Genomic DNA, 20,199 nt, shown 5'->3' with positions numbered 1-20,199 from the left:
AGGAACAGCATGGAGGAGGATGGGGGAGCCGGGAATAGAGCAGGAACAGCATGGAGGAGGATGGAGAGCTGGGAATACAGCAGGAACAGCATGGAGGAGGAGGGGGAGCTGGGAATAGAGCAGGAACAGCATGGAGGAGGATGGAGAGCTGGGAATAGAGCAGGAACAGCATGGAGAAGGATGGGGGAGCCGAGAATAGAGCAGGAACAGCATGGAGGAGGATGGTGAACCAGGAATAGAGCAGGAACAGCATGGAGGAGGATGGGGGAACCGGGAGTAGAGCAGGAACAGCATGGAGGAGGATGGGGGAGCCGGGAATACAGCAGGAACAGCATGGAGGAGGATGGAGAGCTGGGAATACAGCAGGAACAGCATGGAGGAGGAGGGGGAGCTGGGAATAGAGCAGGAACAGCATGGAGAAGGATGGGTGAGCCGAGAATAGAGCAGGAACAGCATGGAGGAGGATGGGGGAGCTGGGAATAGAGCATGGAGGAGGATGGGGAGCCGGGTATAGAGCAGGAACAGCATGGAGGAGGATGAGGAGCTTTGAATAAAGCAGAAACAGCATGGAGGAGGATGGGGAGCAGGACAGCATGGGGGAGGATTGGGCACCAGGAACAGAGAAGGAAGAGCATGGAGGAGGATAGGGAGCTGGGAAAAGGGTAGGAACAGCATGGAGGAGGATAAGGGAGCCACGAATAGAGCAGAAACAGCATGGAGGAGGATGGAGAGATGGGAATACAGCGGGAACAGCATGGAGGAGGATGAGGAGCCAGGAATAGAGCAGAAACAGCATGGAGGAGGATGGGGCACCAGGAACAGAGCAGGAACAGCATGGAGGAGGATGGAGAGCTGGGAATAAAGCAGGAAAAGCATGGAGGAGGATGGAGAGCTGGGAATAGAGCAGGAACAGCATGGAGGAGGATGGGGGAGCTGGGAATAGAGCAGGGAGTGGATGGAGGAGGATGGGGAAGCTGGGAATAGAGCAGGAACAGCATGGAGGAGGATGGGGGAGCTGGGAATAGAACAGGAACAGCATGGAGGAAGATAAGGAGCTGGGAATAGAGCAGGAACAGCATGGAGGAGGATGGGGAGCCAGAAATAGAGCAGGAACAGCATGGAGGAGGATGGGGGAGCTGGGAATAGAGCAGGAACAGCATGGAGGAGGATAAGGAGCTGGGAATAGAGCAGGAACAGCATGGAGGAGGATGGGGAGCCAGAAATAGAGCAGGAACAGTATGGAGGAGGATGGGGGAGCCGGGAATAGAGCAGGAACAGCATGGAGGAGGATGGGGAATCAGGAATAGAGCAGGAACAGTATGGAGGAGGATGGAGGAGCCGGGAATAGAGCAGGAACAACATGGAGGAGGATGGGGAGCCGGGAATAGAGCAGGAACAGCATGGAGGAGGATGGGGGAGCTGGGAATAAAGCATGGAGGAGGATGGGGAGCCGGGTATAGAGCAGGAACAGCATGGAGGAGGATGGGGAGCCGGGAATAGAGCAGGAACAGCATGGAGGAGGATTGGGAGCTGGGAATAGAGCAGGAGCAGCATGGAGGAGGATGGGAGAGCTGGAAATAGAGCAGGAACAGCATGGAGGAGGATGAGGAGCTTTGAATAAAGCAGAAACAGCATGGAGGAGGATGGGGAGCAGGACAGCATGGAGGAGGATGGGGAGCAGGACAGCATGGAGGAGGATTGGGCACCAGGAACAGAGAAGGAAGAGCATGGAGGAGGATAGGGAGCTGGGAAAAGGGTAGGAACAGCATGGAGGAGGATGGGGAGCCACGAATAGAGCAGAAACAGCATGGAGGAGGATGGAGAGCCAGGAATAGAGCAGGAACAGCATGGAGGAGGATGGGGAGCCAGAAAAGCATGGAGAAGGATGGGGCACCAGGAACAGAGCAGGAACAGCATGAAGGAGGATGGAGAGCTGGGAATAAAGCAGGAAAAGCATGGAGGAAGATAGGGGGAGCCAGGAAAAGAGCGGGAACAGCATGAGGGAGGATTGAAGAGCCAGGCAAAGAGCAGAAACAGCATGAGAGTGGATGGGGCAACAGGTAATAGAGCAGGAACAGCATGGAGGAGGATGAGGGAACCAGGAATATAGCAGGAAAAGCATGGAGGAGGATGGGGCAGTAAGAAATAGAGCAGGAACAGCATGGAGGAAGAATTAGGAGACAGGTAGAGAAGAGAACCAGCATGGAGACGGATGGGGAGCTTGGAACAGAGCAGAAACAGCATGGAGGTGGAATGAGGAGTCAAGAATAGAGCAGAAACCAAATGGAGGAGAATGGGAGAGCTAAGAATAAGGCAGCAACATCATGGAGGAGAACTGAGAAGCCAAGTATAGAGGAGAAATGGCAAGGAGAAGGGTGAGGAGGATGAGGGAGTTTGGAATAGAGCAAAAAGAGCACTGAGGAGTATGGAGGAGCCAGGAAAAGAGTAAGAACAGCATGCAGTAGGATGGGGAAACTGGGAATAGAGCAGGAACAGCATGAAGAAGGAAGGGGAAGCTGGGAATTGCGCAGGAACACCATGAAGAGGGAAGGGGAAGCTGAGAATAGAGCAGGAACACCATGAAGAAGGAAGGGGAAGCTGGGAATAGAGCAGGAACACCATGAAGAAGGAAGGGGAAACTGGGAATAGAGCAGGAACACCATGTAGAAGGAAGGGGAAACTGGCAATAGAGCAGGAACACCATGAAGAAGGAAGGGGAAACTGGGAATAGAGCAGGAACACCATGGAGAAGGAAGGGGAAACTGGGAATAGAGCAGGAGCACCATGAAGAAGGAAGGGGAAGCTGGGAATGGCCCAGGAACACCATGAAGAAGGAAGGGGAAACTGGGAATAGAGCAGGAACACCATGAAAAAGGAAGGGGAAACTGGTAATAGAGCACGAACACCATGAAGAAGGAAGGGGAAACTGGGAATAGAGCAGGAACACCATGGAGAAGGAAGGGGAAACTGGGAATAGAGCAGGAGCACCATGAAGAAGGAAGGGGAAGCTGGGAATGGCCCAGGAACACCATGAAGAAGGAAGGGGAAACTGGGAATAGAGCAGGAACACCATGAAAAAGGAAGGGGAAACTGGTAATAGAGCACGAACACCATGAAGAAGGAAGGGGAAACTGGGAATAGAGCAGGAGCACCATGAAGAAGGAAGGGGAAGCTGGGAATGGCCCAGGAACACCATGAAGAAGGAAGGGGAAACTGGGAATAGAGCAGGAACACCATGAAAAAGGAAGGGGAAACTGGTAATAGAGCAGAAACACCATGAAGAAGGAAGGGGAAACTGGGAATAGAGCAGGAACACCATGGAGAAGGAAGGGGAAGCTGGGAATATAGCAGGAACACCATGAAGAAGGAAGGGGAAGCTGGGAATAGAGCAGGAACACCATGAAGAAGGAAGAGGAAGCTGGGAATAAAGCAGAAACACCATGGAGAAGGAAGACGAAGCTGGGAATAGAGCAGGAACACCATGGAGAAGGAAGGAGAAGCTGGGAATAGAGCAGGAACACCATGAAGAAGGAAGGGGAAGCTGGAAATAGAGCAGGAACACCATGAAGAAGGAAGGGGAAACTGGGAATAGAGCAGGAACACCATGAAGAAGAAGGGGAAACTGGGAATAGAGCAGGAACACCATGAAGAAGGAAGGGGAAACTGGGAATAGAGCAGAAACACCATGAAGAAGGAAGAGGAAGCTGGGAATAGAGCAGGAACACCAGGAAGAAGGAAGGGGAAGCTGGGAATAGAGCAGAAACACCAGGAAGAAGGAAGGGGAAGCTGGGAATAGAGCAGAAACACCATGGAGAAGGAAGAGGAAGCTGGGAATAGAGCAGGAACACCATGAAAAAGGAAGGGGAAACTGGGAATAGAGCAGGAACACCAGGAAGAAGGAAGGAGAAGCTGGGAATAGAGCAGGAACAGCATGAAAAAGGAAGGGGAAACTGGGAATAGAGCAGGAGCACCATGAAGAAGGAAGGGGAAACTGGGAATAGCGCAGGAACACCATGGAGAGGGAGGGGGAAGCTGGGAATAGAGCAGGAACACCATGAAGACAAAAGGGGAAGCTGGGAATAGAGCAGCAACACCATGAAGAAGGAAGAGGAAGCTGGGAATAGAGCAGGAACACCATGAAGACGGAAGTGGACGCTGGGAATAGAGCAGGAACACCATGAAGAAGGAAGAGGAAGCTGGGAATAGAGCAGGAACATCATGAAGAAGGAAGAGGAAGCTGGGAATAGAGCAGGAACACCAGGAGGAAGGAAGGGGAAACAGGGAATAGCGCAGGAACACCATGGAGAGGGAAGGGGAAGCTGGGAATAGAGCAGGAACACCATGAAGACAAAAGGGGAAGCTGGGAATAGAGCAGGAACACCATGAAGACAAAAGGGGAAGCTGGGAATAGAGCAGGAACACCATGAAGAAGGAAGAGGAAGCTGGGAATAGAGCAGGAACACCATGAAGAAGGAAGAGGAAGCTGGGAATAGAGCAGGAACACCAGGAGGAAGAAAGGGGAAACAGGGAATAGCGCAGGAACACCATGGAGAGGGAAGGGGAAGCTGGGAATAGAGCAGGAACACCATGAAGACAAAAGGGGAAGCTGGGAATAGAGCAGGAACACCATGAAGACAAAAGGGGAAGCTGGGAATAGAGCAGGAACACCATGAAGACAAAAGGGGAAGCTGGGAATAGAGCAGGAACACCATGAAGAAAGAAGGGGAAGCTGGGAATAGAGCAGGAACACCATGAAGAAGGAAGGGGAAACTGGGAATAGAGCAGGAACACCATGAAGAAGGAAGGGGAAACTGGGAATAGCGCAGGAACACCATGGAGAGGGAGGGGGAAGCTGGGAATAGAGCAGGAACACCATGAAGAAGGAAGGGGAAGCTGGGAATAGAGCAGGAACACCATGAAGACAAAAGGGGAAGCTGGGAATAGAGCAGCAACACCATGAAGAAGGAAGAGGAAGCTGGGAATAGAGCAGGAACACCATGAAGACGGAAGTGGACGCTGGGAATAGAGCAGGAACACCATGAAGAAGGAAGAGGAAGCTGGGAATAGAGCAGGAACACCATGAAGAAGGAAGAGGAAGCTGGGAATAGAGCAGGAACACCAGGAGGAAGGAAGGGGAAACAGGGAATAGCGCAGGAACACCATGGAGAGGGAAGGGGAAGCTGGGAATAGAGCAGGAACACCATGAAGACAAAAGGGGAAGCTGGGAATAGAGCAGGAACACCATGAAGAAGGAAGAGGAAGCTGGGAATAGAGCAGGAACACCATGAAGACAAAAGGGGAAGCTGGGAATAGAGCAGGAACACCATGAAGAAGGAAGGGGAAGCTGGGAATAGAGCAGGAACACCATGGAAGAAGGAAGAGGAAGCTGGGAATAGAGCAGGAACACCATGAAGAAGGAAGAGGAAGCTGGAAATAGAGCAGGAACACCATGAAGAAGGAAGGGGAAGCTGGGAATAGAGCAGGAACACCAGGAAGAAGGAAGGGGAAGCTGGGAATAGAGCAGGAACACCATGGAGAGGGAAGGGGAAGCTGGGAATAGAGCAGGAACACCTGGAAGAAGGAAGCTGAAGCTGGGAATAGAGCAGGGACAACCCAGAGGAGGATGGGGGACCCAGGAATAGAGCAGGAAGTGCATGGATGAAGATGGGAGAGCAGAGAAGAGAGCATGAACCACACGGAGGAGAATAAACGAGCCAGCAAAAGAGCGGGAACAGAATGGAAGAGTCATTATTGTACCTTTACAATATGCTGTTTGTTTTGTACCATCAAAAACACTCGAAATCTCACAAAAATGTGTACGAGAGAAATTGAGTAGCGTGGGCAGATGGAATCCAACCAATGGGCCTTGGCAGTTGACTGGGAAGGTAGAAATTTAGGTCAAGAGGACCAACTTGGAGTAGAACAAAGGAGGGAAGGAAGGGGGGATGTGGGGGATGGGATGGGGTTGGGGAACATCGGCAATTATTTGATGAATGTACTCCTTAATCTCAATTTTTTTTTTCTCTAGAGCGTTCCTTCGAGGTCTTTTTGATTTTTACCTGTGAGCTCTGTTGAAGGTCCACATTTACAGACGGCTTGGAAGATTGTTATGAATACAAAAAAAATTTAATTGATGTAAACCAGTAGCTGCACCTCGTCCTTCCCAGATGAAAATTCGCATGAGTCTGCCATCTTTCATCAAGTCTTCTCTTCTTTGAACCGTCTGATTTCCCCCCCCCCAGCCACCACCACCACCAACACCACGTCTCCTCACCTCTCATCACTCGCCATCCCTGTCCACGAAATTCCTGATGTCGACCTTCCTTCGGCTTCAAACGCACTTTCAAGGCCAGCTGTGACCCCCCGCGACGCGCTCAGCATCTTCCCCCAATCAATACCCATTAATCTGATCATTAGGTAGGAATCACGGCCAGGTTCTCATTTAGCCGGGGCTCTCCGGGTCAGGAATTCTATTCCCCGTGGTCAGCTGAGCATATCCAGGTGTATCTCTTCCTGGACATTCCTGATATATATATACTGGATAGAAAGAACGCGGCAGATCCCGATTGTCCCTCTCTGTCCGGTTCATAGAATTTAATGAATAGAATGAATAAATATATATTATTAATTTTTCACTATCGTTTGGCTTCCGTGTTCCTGAGTCCCTGGTGCAAATCAACGTCAGAGCTCCTCATCTCCATACTTGTCATTGATTCTAAGTATTAAATCTGACCTCCATCCTCCAGTTGTCGCGGCTCCTCCCCTGGACTGAAACAGCTTCCTCTGGATACTGTGAGCTTCTCACAATGTGTGCTAGAAGCTGCAGCGAGCCAGACAGAGCTCCGCCCCATTTCCTGGCTGGAGAACACCCAGCATTATCTAGAACGGTCCTCCCCAGCCTAGTCCCTGGCCACGCCCCTTATCGTTTATTGGATTTGTGTTCTTTCAATCACGTGTGGGTGTCGCCTATGAAACATACAGCCTGGCCTAGGACTGCCCAGACTCACGCCCACCCATCAAGGCGTTATTGATATTGGCATAACTCCTCCCATGAGCCGGCCCACTGCTTGCATTGGGACTGAGGGCTCAGAGGTACTGAGGCGGGGGCTACGATGTTTTCATGTAGACATTGGTTACCTTTACTTGCTAATTCCCTCTAGCGTTCTCTAGAATTCTTACTCTTGTTACAAAAGACACACATTTCTCCTATACTCCTCAGCTCCATCTAGTGGTCATAATGTAGTATGTTCCCCATAATAATTGAAAATTTTTTTCAGAAGAGGAAATGGCCTTTAGATCAGTGGTGTACAAACTGTGGCCCGGGGGCTAGACGCGGCCCCTTGCTTGCTTTTATCTGGTCACTGGAGAATTATTTCATCCACGGACACCAACAATGTAGCATAATTCCCCCTCTTGACACCAGTGAAGCAGCACAATTCCTCCCAATGACACCAACAATAGGGCCCAAAGACAACAACGATGGGGCACAGTTCCTCCTAAATGACACAAACAATGAGGCCCAATGGCAACAAAGATGGGGCACAGTTCCTCCCAATGACACCAAGAATGAGGCCCAATGGAAACAAATATGGGGCATAGTTCCTCCCAATGACACCAGCAATGGGGCCCAATGGCAACAAATATGGGGCACAGTTCCTCCCAATGACACCAGCAATGGGGCCCAATGGCAACAAATATGGGGCACAGTTCCTCCCAATGACACCAACAATGGGTCCCAATGACAACAATGATGGGGCACTGTTCCTCCCAATGACACCAACAATGGGGCCCAATGGCAACAAAGATGGGGCACAGTTCCTCCCAATGACACCTACAATGGGGCCACCATCAGTCCCGCCCCGCAAGCCAAAGTACTTGGTGTCACTCTGGACTCCAACCTATCCTTCCAGCCCCAAGTCCAATCACTAACAAACTCGTGCCGACTCCACCTCCGCAACATGCAGACTCCACCTCCGCAACATCGCCAAATTCTGCACATTCCTAACCCCAGAAACCACTAAACAGCTCATCCACTCCCTCATCATATCACGACTCGACTACTGCAACTCCCTCCTCACTGGCCTGCCTCGCCGCTGGCTATCCCCGCTACAGTCCATCTTGAATACGGCTGCCAGACTCATTCACCTTTCCAACCGCTCCATCTCCGCCACCCCCCTCTGCCAATCCCTCCACTGGCCTCCACTCAGTGTCCTCCACCCCCCTCTGCCAATCCCTCCACTGGCCTCCACTCAGTGTCCTCCACCCCCCTCTGCCAATCCTTCCACTGGCTTCCACTCAGTGTCCTCCACCCCTCTCTGCCAATCCCTCCACTGGCCTCCACTCAGTGTCCTCCACCCCCCTCTGCCAATCCCTCCACTGGCCTCCACTCAGTGTCCTCCACCCCCCTCTGCCAATCCCTCCACTGGCCTCCACTCAGTGTCCTCCACCCCCCTCTGCCAATCCCTCCACTGGCTTCCACTCAGTGTCCTCCACCCCTCTCTGCCAATCCCTCCACTGGCCTCCACTCAGTGTCCTCCACCCCCCTCTGCCAATCCCTCCACTGGCCTCCACTCAGTGTCCTCCACCCCCCTCTGCCAATCCCTCCACTGGCTTCCGATTGCGCAACGGATCAAATTCAAAATCCTAACACTGACGTACAAAGCTGTCCACCATACTGCCCCGAACTACATCACCAACCTAATATCCAAGTACCACCCAACACGCACACTCCGCTCCTCACAAGACCTCCTTTTCTCTAGTTCCCTGGTCTCCTCCTCCCATGCCCGCCTCCAGGACTTCTCCAGGGTGTCACCCATCCTCTGGAACTCCCTGCCCCAACCCATCAGATTATCACCTACTCTCCTCTCCTTTAGGCGCACCCTGAAAACCCATCTCTTCAGGGAAGCCTACCCCACCCCCTGCTAACTTGCCAACCTCCTCCACTCTTCCTACCACTCCATCCCCCACAGCTATCTCCTCCTGTGCCACCATCCCCTCCCTCCTAGATTGTAAGCTCCAAGGAGCAGGGCCTTCAATCCCCTCATGTTTTGCATTGTATTGGTATTGTTCTGTCACATGTTCTGTCCCCCTTTGTAATGTACAGCGCTGAGCCAACTATTGGTGCTTTATAAATACTGTATAATAATAATAATTATGGCAGTGAGAGCTATCCGTTGGAGCATATAAGACATATAAGAAGCAAGAAGACAGGGCAGTGACTACAAGTGTCAGGGGGCGGGGCAGTGACTACAAGGGGCAGTGACTACAAGTGTCAGGGGGCAGGGCAGTGACTACAAGTGTCAGGGGGCGGGGCAGTGACTACAAGGGGCAGTGACTACAAGTGTCAGGGGGCGGGGCAGTGACTACAAGAGTCAGGGGGCGGGGCAGTGACTACAAGTGTCAGAGGGCGGGGCAGTGACCACAAGTGTCAGGGGGCGGGGCAGTGACCACAAGTGTCAGGGGGCAGGGCAGTGACCACAAGTGCCAGGGGGCGGGACAGTGACCACAAGTATCAGGGGGTGGGACAGTGACCACAAGTGCCAGGGGGTGGGACAGTGACCACAAGTGTCAGGGGGCAGGGCAGTGACCACAAGTGCCAGGGGGCGGGACAGTGACCACAAGTGCCAGGGGGTGGGACAGTGACCACAAGTGTCAGGGGGCGGGACAGTGACCACAAGTGTCAGGGGGTGGGACAGTGATCACAAGTGTCAGGGGGTGGGGCAGTGACTACAAGTGTCTGGGGGTGGGGTGGGGCAGTGACTCAATTATCAGGAGAAAGGGCAGAGAAAAGTTTCAGGGGGCGGGGCAGTGACCACAAGGTTCAGGGGGCGGAGCAGTGACCACATACAGGAAGATCAAAGAACCCTTTTGTCAAATCAATCTTTATTGAATATATATATATATATATATATATATATTTATTATTATTATTATTTTGTTTTGTTTTTTTTTGTTTTTAAATCTTGGTAAATCTACAGCTTTCATTAAAATCATCCTTGATGATCCTGCTATGAAGATCTTTGTTCAGGCACTTCCTCTTAGAGGGTGACAACGCTCTGTCCCCATCTCCCAATTGCTCTGGTGCGTTGTCACCCTGCCACATGGGCTTCCCATGGAGATGGCAAGTGGCCCCTTCAACCCACATGACACAGGCATGGTCCCCCGGTGTCCCCTGTTGGCAGGAAGTAGCTTCAAAGAGGTCGCAGGAGATCCGCAACACTAAAAAAGAAAATTGTCTTCCACATTACTTTGAAAAGTTCACTCTGTCATGCATTAAGGGTGGAGCCATGCCAATCTCCCCGCCGATGACCCCCGAAAAAAGCTCCAGAGACTCGATCCGGACATCTGTAAGAAATAAATGTGATTTTAGGAACGTCCAAGCCCTTCGCTGGCACCGTTCTCCTCCGCCGCGAAGGTTGGGAAAACCGAAAAGTATTTGCTGCATAATGAATTTCTACTGCCTGAAAATTGCCCGCAGCTCCGGCGCTCCACGAATCTGCCGGGATAACAAATGAAGGTGGTGCAGCGAGGAGAAGGGCGAGGGATGAACAATTTCTCCTGGATAAGCGCGGAGCCAATGAATCATCATTCACGCGTCTCCCGTTACACGATCCCCCCCCCCATTTCTTTGATATACAAGCCAGAAGGATCTCTATCAACCGGGCTCTCGGCGAACACAATCTCCCCCCTTAATTGAAAGTGATAGAATTCATGGCGGATTGGCTTCACAACGCGCAGATTGCTAACACATGGCGCTCTTCTGACCAGAGACCATCAATCTGCGCCCCCCCACCCCCACCCAGCACCGCGGACATTTCTCACAGAGGAACAACCATGAATAATTCACAGAAGCTTCAGCATCAATTATGGGCAGACGCACCTTAAAGGAGCACTCCGCTTCTAACCCTGCTACCCATAATCCTCCTCTACTGCATCCAAAATGTGAGGGTCCCACCTTTACCGTGTGTCACCATAGATAGATAGATAGATAATAGATAGATAGATAGATAGATAGATAGATAGATAGATAGATAGATAGATAGATAATAGATAGATAGATAGATAGATAATAGATAGATAGATAGATAGATAATAGATAGATAGATAATAGATAGATAGATAGATAGATAGATAGATAGATAGATAGATAGATAGATAGATAGATAGATAATAGATAGATAGATAGATAGATAGATAGATAGATAGATAGATAGATAATAGATAGATAGATAGATAGATAGATAGATAGATAGATAGATAGATAGATAATAGATAGATAGATAGATAGATAATAGATAGATAGATAGATAGATAGATAGATAGATAGATAGATAGATAATAGATAGATAGATAGATAGATAATAGATAGATAGATAGATAGATAGATAGATAATAGATAGATAGATAGATAGATAGATAGATAGATAGATAGATAGATAGATAGATAGATAATAGATAGATAGATAATAGATAGATAATAGATAGATAATAGATAGATAGATAGATAGATAGATAGATAGATAGATAGATAGATAGATAGATAATAGATAGATAGATAGATAGATAGATAATAGATAGATAGATAGATAATAGATAGATAGATAGATAGATAGATAATAGATAGATAGATAGAGAGATAGATAGATAGATAGATAGATAGATAATAGATAGATAGATAGATAGATAGATAGATAGATAATAGATAGATAGATAGATAGATAGATAGATAGATAGATAGATAGATAGATAGATAGATAATAGATAGATAATAGATAGATAGATAGATAGATAGATAATAGATAGATAGATAGATAGATAGATAGATAGATAGATAGATAATAGATAGATAGATAGATAGATAGATAGATAGATAGATAATAGATAGATAATAGATAGATAGATAGATAATAGATAATAGATAGATAATAGATAGATAGATAGATAGATAATAGATAGATAGATAGATAGATAGATAGATAGATAATAGATAGATAGATAGATAGATAGATAGATAGATAGATAGATAATAGATAGATAGATAGATAATAGATAGATAGATAGATAGATAGATAGATAGATAATAGATAGATAGATAGATAGATAGATAGATAGATAATAGATAGATAATAGATAGATAGATAATAGATAGATAATAGATAGATAATAGATAATAGATAGATAATAGATAGATAGATAATAGATAGATAATAGATAGATAGATAGATAGATAGATAGATAGATAATAGATAGATAGATAGATAGATAATAGATAGATAGATAATAGATAGATAATAGATAGATAGATAATAGATAGATAGATAATAGATAGATAGATAATAGATAGATAATAGATAGATAGATAGATAGATAGATAGATAGATAGATAGATAGATAGATAGATAATAGATAGATAGATAATAGATAGATAATAGATAGATAGATAATAGATAGATAGATAATAGATAGATAGATAATAGATAGATAATAGATAGATAGATAATAGATAATAGATAGATAGATAATAGATAGATAATAGATAATAGATAGATAGATAGATAGATAGATAGATAGATAATAGATAGATAATAGATAGATAGATAATAGATAGATAGATAATAGATAGATGATAGATAGATAGATAATAGATAGATAATAGATAGATAGATAGATAATAGATAGATAGATAGATAGATAGATAGATAGATAGATAGATAGATAGATAGATAATAGATAGATAATAGATAGATGATAGATAATAGATAATAGATAGATAATAGATAATAGATAGATAGATAGATAGATAATAGATAGATAGATAATAGATAGATAATAGATAGATAGATAATAGATAATAGATAATAGATAGATAATAGATAGATAGATAGATAGATAGATAATAGATAGATAGATAATAGATAGATAATAGATAGATAGATAATAGATAGATAGATAATAGATAGATAATAGATAGATAGATAGATAATAGATAGATAATAGATAGATAGATAATAGATAGATAATAGATAGATAGATAATAGATAGATAGATAATAGATAGATAATAGATAGATGATAGATAATAGATAATAGATAGATAGATAATAGATAGATAGATAATAGATAGATAATAGATAGATAGATAATAGATAGATAGATAATAGATAGATAATAGATAGATAGATAATAGATAGATAATAGATAGATAGATAATAGATAGATAGATAATAGATAGATAATAGATAGATGATAGATAATAGATAATAGATAGATAGATAATAGATAGATAGATAATAGATAGATAATAGATAGATAGATAATAGATAGATAGATAATAGATAGATAATAGATAGATAGATAATAGATAATAGATAGATAGATAATAGATAGATAATAGATAATAGATAGATAGATAATAGATAATAGATAGATAGATAATAGATAGATAATAGATAATAGATAGATAGATAATAGATAGATAGATAGATAGATAGATAGATAGATAATAGATAATAGATAGATAATAGATAGATAATAGATAGATGATAGATAATAGATAATAGATAGATAATAGATAATAGATAGATAATAGATAGATAGATAGATGATAAATAATAGATAGATAATAGATAGATAATAGATAGATAGATAATAGATAGATAATAGATAGATAATAGATAGATAGATAATAGATAGATAGATAGATAGATAATAGATAGATAGATAATAGATAGATAATAGATAGATAATAGATAGATAGATAATAGATAGATAGATAATAGATAGATAGATAATAGATAGATAGATAATAGATAGATAGATAGATAGATAGATAGACTATATTGCTCGCAATATTGGTCTGCCGGCCTTTCCACGCACATGACCTTTAATGGCCCCCCAGTCTTAGCCCGTAGGGTTCAATATTGAGTTGGCCCCGCCCTTTCCACACACATGACCTTTAATGGCACCCCTGTCAGGGCAGGGGCCGAGGAACGGACAGGCAGGCCTAACAATGTAACGCACTGGCTGACGACAACCACCACCCACAGACCGAAGTCCCTCAGGGCGCGGAGTCTAAGTCCCAGGCTGCCCTTCACCAGGGCCCCTGATGGTGGGGATGGACTTGACGCAGCCAGGAACCAGGTCGCGGCCCCCGAGACACCTCAGCTGCGGTAATGGCCGCCGCCAATGGCGTGTAGCTGGTGGAAGAGACAAAAGAGTAGTCAGACAAGCCGGGTCAACAACAGGACAAACCAGTACAGGACAGCAGACGAGAATCACAGGTCACGAGCCGAGTTCAGCAACAGAGGGTCAGATCAAAGGAGAATACAAAGAATAGTCGAGTCACAAGCCGAATCAGATACCAGGAGAGTCACGAGAGTCAGAACAGAGTAATAGCAACACAAAGACACAAGACACAAGTGCAAAGAGCATGTGCGGGCCACAGGCTTATATGTCATCAGCCACACCCCTCTGTGGGATGGACCACACAGACCTGAAGGCATAAAAGGATTCCCACCATGCACAGCAGAATCCAAGATGGACGCCAGCACATGGAGTAACATAACCTCAGGGAAAAGGTAGGACCTTGACACCCCCAGTCTTAGTCCGTAGGGTCAATATTGAGTTGGCCCCGCCCTTTGCAGCTATAACAGCTTCAGCTCTTCTGGGAAGGCCGTCCACAAGGTTTAGGAGGGTGTCTATGGGAAGGTTGGACCATTCTTCCAGAAGCACATTTGTCAGGTCAGGCACTGATGTCGGGGGAGGAGGCCTGGCTCGCAGTCTCCGCTCTAATTCATCCCAAAGGTGTTCTATGGGGTTGAGGTCAGGACTCTGTGCAGGACAGTCAAGTTCCTCCACCCCAAACTGGCTCCTCCATGTCTTTATGGACCTTGCTTTGTGCACTGGTGGGCAGTCATGTTGGAGTAGGAAGGGGTCATCCTCAAACTCCTCCCACAAAGTTGAGAACATGAAATTGTCCAAAATGTCGCCTTAAGAGTTCCCTTCACTGGAACTAGGGGGCCAAGCCCAACCCCTGAAAAACACCCCCACACCATAATCCCCCCTCCACCAAACTTTACACTTGGCACAATGCAGTCAGGCAAGTACCGTTCTCCTGGCAACCGCCAAACCCAGACATTTCCATCGGATTGCCAGACAGAGAAGCGTGATTGGTCCCTCCAGAGAACACGTCTCCCCTGCTCTAGAGTCCAGTGGCAGCGTGCTTTACACCACAGCATCCGACGCTTTGCATTGCACCTGGTGATGGAAGGCTTGGATGCAGCTGCTCGGCCATGGAAACCCATCCCATGAAGCTCTCTATGCACTGTTGTTGGGCTCATCTGAAGGCCACACCAAGTTTGGAGGTCTTTAGCTATTGACTCTGCAGACAGTTGGCGACTTCTGCGCACTGTGCGCTTCAGCATGCGCTGACCCCGCCCTGTCATGTGACATGGCCTACCACTTGGTGGCTGAGTGGCTGTTGTTCCCAGTGGCTTCCACTTTGTTATAATCCCACTAACAGTTGAGCGTGGAATATTTAGTAGCCAGGAAATGTCACGGATGGACTTATTGCCCAGGTGGCCACCTATCACGGGACCACGCTTGGAGTCACTGAGCTCCTGAGAGCGACCCATTCTTTCACCAATGTTTGTAGAAGCCGTCTGCATGTCTAGGGGCTTGATTGTATACGCCTGTGTCCATGGAGGGGATTGGAGCACCTGAATCACATGATATGGAGGGGATTGGAACACCTGAATCATGTGATTGGGAGGGGATTGGAACACCTGAATCACGTGATTGGGAGGGGATTGGAACACCTGAATCACGTGATTGGGAGGGGATTGGAACACCTGAATCACGTGATTGGGAGGGGATTGGAACACCTGAATCACGTGATTGGGAGGGGATTGGAACACCTGAATCACATGATATGGAGGGGATTGGAACACCTGAATCACATGATATGGAGGGGATTGGAACACCTGAATCACATGATATGGAAGGGATTGGAACACCTGAATCACATGATATGGAGGGGATTGGAACGCCTGAATCACATGATATGGAGGGGATTGGAACGCCTGACTCACATGATTGGGAGGGGATTGGAACGCCTGACTCACATGATTGGGAGGGGATTGGAACACCTGAATCACATGATATGGAGGGGATTGGAACACCTGAATCACATGATATGGAGGGGATTGGAACACCTGAATCACATGATTGGAGGGGATTGGAACACCTGAATCACATGATATGGAGGGGATTGGAACACCTGAATCACATGATATGGAGGGGATTGGAACACCTGAATCACATGATTGGGAGGGCGGGGACAATACTTCCAGCAATATAGTGTACATAGATATACAATAGATGAATAGTGGATGGAGATGATATGATATTCCTGTATTCTGCACCAAGCTGGAAGTCCCCCCCCCCCCCCCGGGTCTCCCTATGAATTGAAGGGTCTTCTGTCTCCTCTGCAGAGATAAGTGGAAGAAGACTGATTGCGGAGGGAGGTCCCCCCCACCATGTCCCCCTGCACCCCCCTCCCCGATGTCCCCCTGGACTCGTCTCCTCCATTAGTGGCGGTTTGTTGTTCTAATAATTATCTCTAAGTGGCGGTTTAATTCTGATGAGTGGCCACCTGCTCCTCCCGCCCGCCCGGGTCAGGGGTGGTGTCGGAGGTCAGGCGGTAATCAGTGTGTGGCGGTGCGCTGGCGGTTTGAGGGTGTTTTATGGTATAGATCACCTGGGAGAAGGCCATAACCCAAACAATGGCCTGAGACGGGATATTACCCAGAGGCCTCTCTACCAGCCACAACACGGCCATTAGGACATCCTCTCCAGCTGTTTAATGAGAGCCGCTTTCCGCTTTTTGTGTTTTTACAGGATAGACGTTTCCTTCTGACAGATGTTTTGTGTGAGGAGTTTAACCCCAAATTAAGAGTCTGATTGACCACATCACCGTTAGACACACCAGTCCGGCACGCCTGCCGATTTGTTAGATGGTCCCACACAGACAGGGATACTTGAATTTTTCTTAATAAAGGGCCATTTACGCCAAGAAACCAACAAGATTTCCAGCTTGGGACAAGGCAAGTGTAGCACAGGTCCTACCCCAGAAGACCCGTGAAAGAGAAGACTTTACAGAACCCACCCATCTCCACTGGGGTGAGGACATCATTGGTTAAGGGTTCTATTTCTAGGGACATACCTGTACCATCAACTGCTTAAAATTCAGCATGCAGAGGCCTTATTTCGACTCTCTACAATCAGGTTCCCTTTGAACCAAACCGAGGCACCCCGTCCTACCTTGGTAAAAAGACTTAGGCCACTCACTCGATGCAGCTGAATGGTCAGAGATTTGGAAAGCCACCAAGTCCTCTTCGCCCAACGTGATTGCAGTGGAAGCCAACTACAAAGTACTAGATACCACCTGGCCAAAGCATTGTAGTTGGCTTCCACCGCAATCACGTTGGGCGAAGAGGACTTGGTGGCTTTCCAAATCTCTGACCATTCAGCTGTATCGAGTGAGTGGCCCAAGTCTTTCTCCCAGGGTAGGACCCGGGGGGGTGCCTCGGTGCGGTTTAAAGAAAAGCCGGATAAAAATTTTAAATTGTCAAGGGCGCTGGTTTCAGATTGAGAAGAGCAGCGGAGGGGTCCGGTTGGAGGGTGACCTCGAAAAGAACAGAGGCTAGTGCAACGAATTCCTTCCAGAATGAATTGGCCATCAGATGTTCCCACCAGATGTACAAAGGTGTGCCGAGTTCCTAGCCGTGGAAACGAAGAGCTGAGTCGGTTGGTGTCAATTTAGTGATTCTAGCGGGCACACGATACAACTGAATGGTCAGAGATTTGGCAAGCCACCAAGTCCTCTTCGCCCAACATAATTGCGGTGGAAGCCAACTACAAAGTTTTGGCCAGATGGTATCTAGTGCCCACTAGAATCACTAAATTGAAAACAATCAGTTTCCGCGGCTAGAAACTAGGCAGGCCTGTGCACATCCGGTGGGAATGTCTGGTGGCCCAATCATTCTGGAAGGAATTCTTTGCACCAGCCTCTGTTCTTTTAGGTCACCCTCCAACCGGACCCCTCTGCTGCTCTTCTCAATCTGAATCCAGCACCCTAGACAGTTTAAACTTTTTATCCAGCTTCTGATCGGCCACTAAACAGACCATGGCCAAGGCGCGGAGATCTCCATCTTTGATTTTGGGATGAGACCAAGCCTAGAATGCATCGCACCACAATACACGTTAAACTGGAAGCCCTGGAAAAGGACTAGATTGGGAAATTCGAGACAACTTGGCAGCCATGGATCAAACACTGTCTCCCCCCCTGACTTTGATGAGTCGGTGCTTTTACCACGGTGACACACCCGCATAGGCATACCTAATCTATCAACCCTCAGGGACCCTCTTCTCTCCTTAACTTTTCCTTCCTTTCCTATCGTTGTGTCTCTTTTTTTCCCCCTCACCGGAATCTGGGTCCTGTACCATCACTACAGCTGAGGCTGAGACTTGGTAGTTGGCTCCGTTGGGCACCTTTACCACCCTGGCCCTCCTTCTTCATACTTTTTTTTTCTCTGTTTTCTCCAGGGCCGAATTCTCGACTCTCTACAATCAGATTTCCTTTAACCACTTCCAGTCCGGACACTTTTACCCCCTTCCTGTCCAGGGCAATTTTCAGCTTTCAGCGCTATCACACTTTGAATGACAATTGCGCGGTCATGCAATACTGTACCCATATGAATTTTTTACCATTTTTTTGAGACAGATAAAGCTTTATTTTGGTGGTATTTATTCACCACTGAGATTTTTATTTTTTTTACTATGTAAATGAAAATGTCCAAAAATTTTGAAAAAAAGTGGGTTTTTTTATAAAATTTTGCAAATAAATAATATTTCATCCTAAATCTTGGCCAAAATTTATTCCGTTATTTTTTTAGTAAAAAAAAAAAATCCAAATTAGTTTATAACCAAACATTATAATTTTTAAACATTTTTTTTTACATTTTTATTTTATTTTTTTTATATTATTTTTTATTTTTATTTTTTATTTTTACATACTGTCACCCTAGCAGTACAGTGTCACCATGGTGACACTGTACTACTTGTGGGGGGCGATGAAGATTTTTTTTTTTTTTTTACACTGATTGCTTTTACACCCATATAGGGTGTAAAAGCAATCATTTCTCTTTCTCTCTGTCTGCATTCTTGCAGTCATTGAGAAATACTGAGTGAGCTGTGATTGGTCACAGCTTGTCACATGGTACAAGGCTGTTGTGAATAGCCCTGTACCATGTGACCTCTGTGTTCATTCACAGATTTCACACGTAGTAAGCAATGATGTCAGAAGTGACATTTTGCTTACTACTCTGCATGTGATCACTGATTGGCCAATCAGTGATCACATGATCGGGACCTCGCACGGAGATCCCGTCCGATGATCGGTGTTCCACTGTGTATGGAGGACACAGCGGGCACCGGATCGTGGTGCTGCGCGCTCCCAGGGACCGCGCACAAGCAGGGGGCGGGGAGGCCATTTATATACAACAGCCGGATGGGAGGTGGTTAAAGAGAAGACTATAAGAATCCATTTTTCTCCTGTGGTCACCCAACCCAACGGCCTGATCTTCTGTCAGCGTTACATAACTAATCTGGTTGAAAAAAAGACCAAAAAGTCCATCCAGTTCAATCAAAAGAGGAGATAAAAACCACACAAATAGAAAACCTCCATAGAAATTATCCTACACCTGATCGAGAGGAAGGAAAAAACACCTCCAATGAAGCACAATCCAAGTTGTTCCAGCGGGGAAAAAAAATTCCTTCCTGACCCCCCGAGAGGCAATCGGATATTTCCGGGATCAACTTTCCCTATAAATGTTATATCCGGTTATATTAGCACAGCTGTCAGATTTGGGTGTTTATAAAATGCTGTTTGGATGGGAGATAGAGAGATACAAAGTAACATTGTTTATAAACATCGATCAGACGGGAGATGGAGAGATACAAAGTAACATTGTTTATAAACATCGATCAGGCGGGAGATGGAGAGATACAAAGTAACATTGTTTATAAACATCGATCAGGCGGGAGATGGAGAGATACAAAGTAACATTGTTTATAAACATCGATCAGACGGGAGAGAGAGATACGAAGTAACATTGTTTATAAACATCGATCAGACGGGAGA

The sequence above is a fragment of the Staurois parvus genome, unplaced genomic scaffold (assembly GCF_062004578.1).
Source record: "Staurois parvus isolate SC_StPar_1 unplaced genomic scaffold, SC_StPar_1.0 ptg001480l, whole genome shotgun sequence".
In the NCBI taxonomy this organism is placed as follows: domain Eukaryota; kingdom Metazoa; phylum Chordata; class Amphibia; order Anura; family Ranidae; genus Staurois; species Staurois parvus.
The sequence above is the reverse complement of the archived record's forward strand: the minus strand, read 5'-3'. Positions refer to the sequence as shown.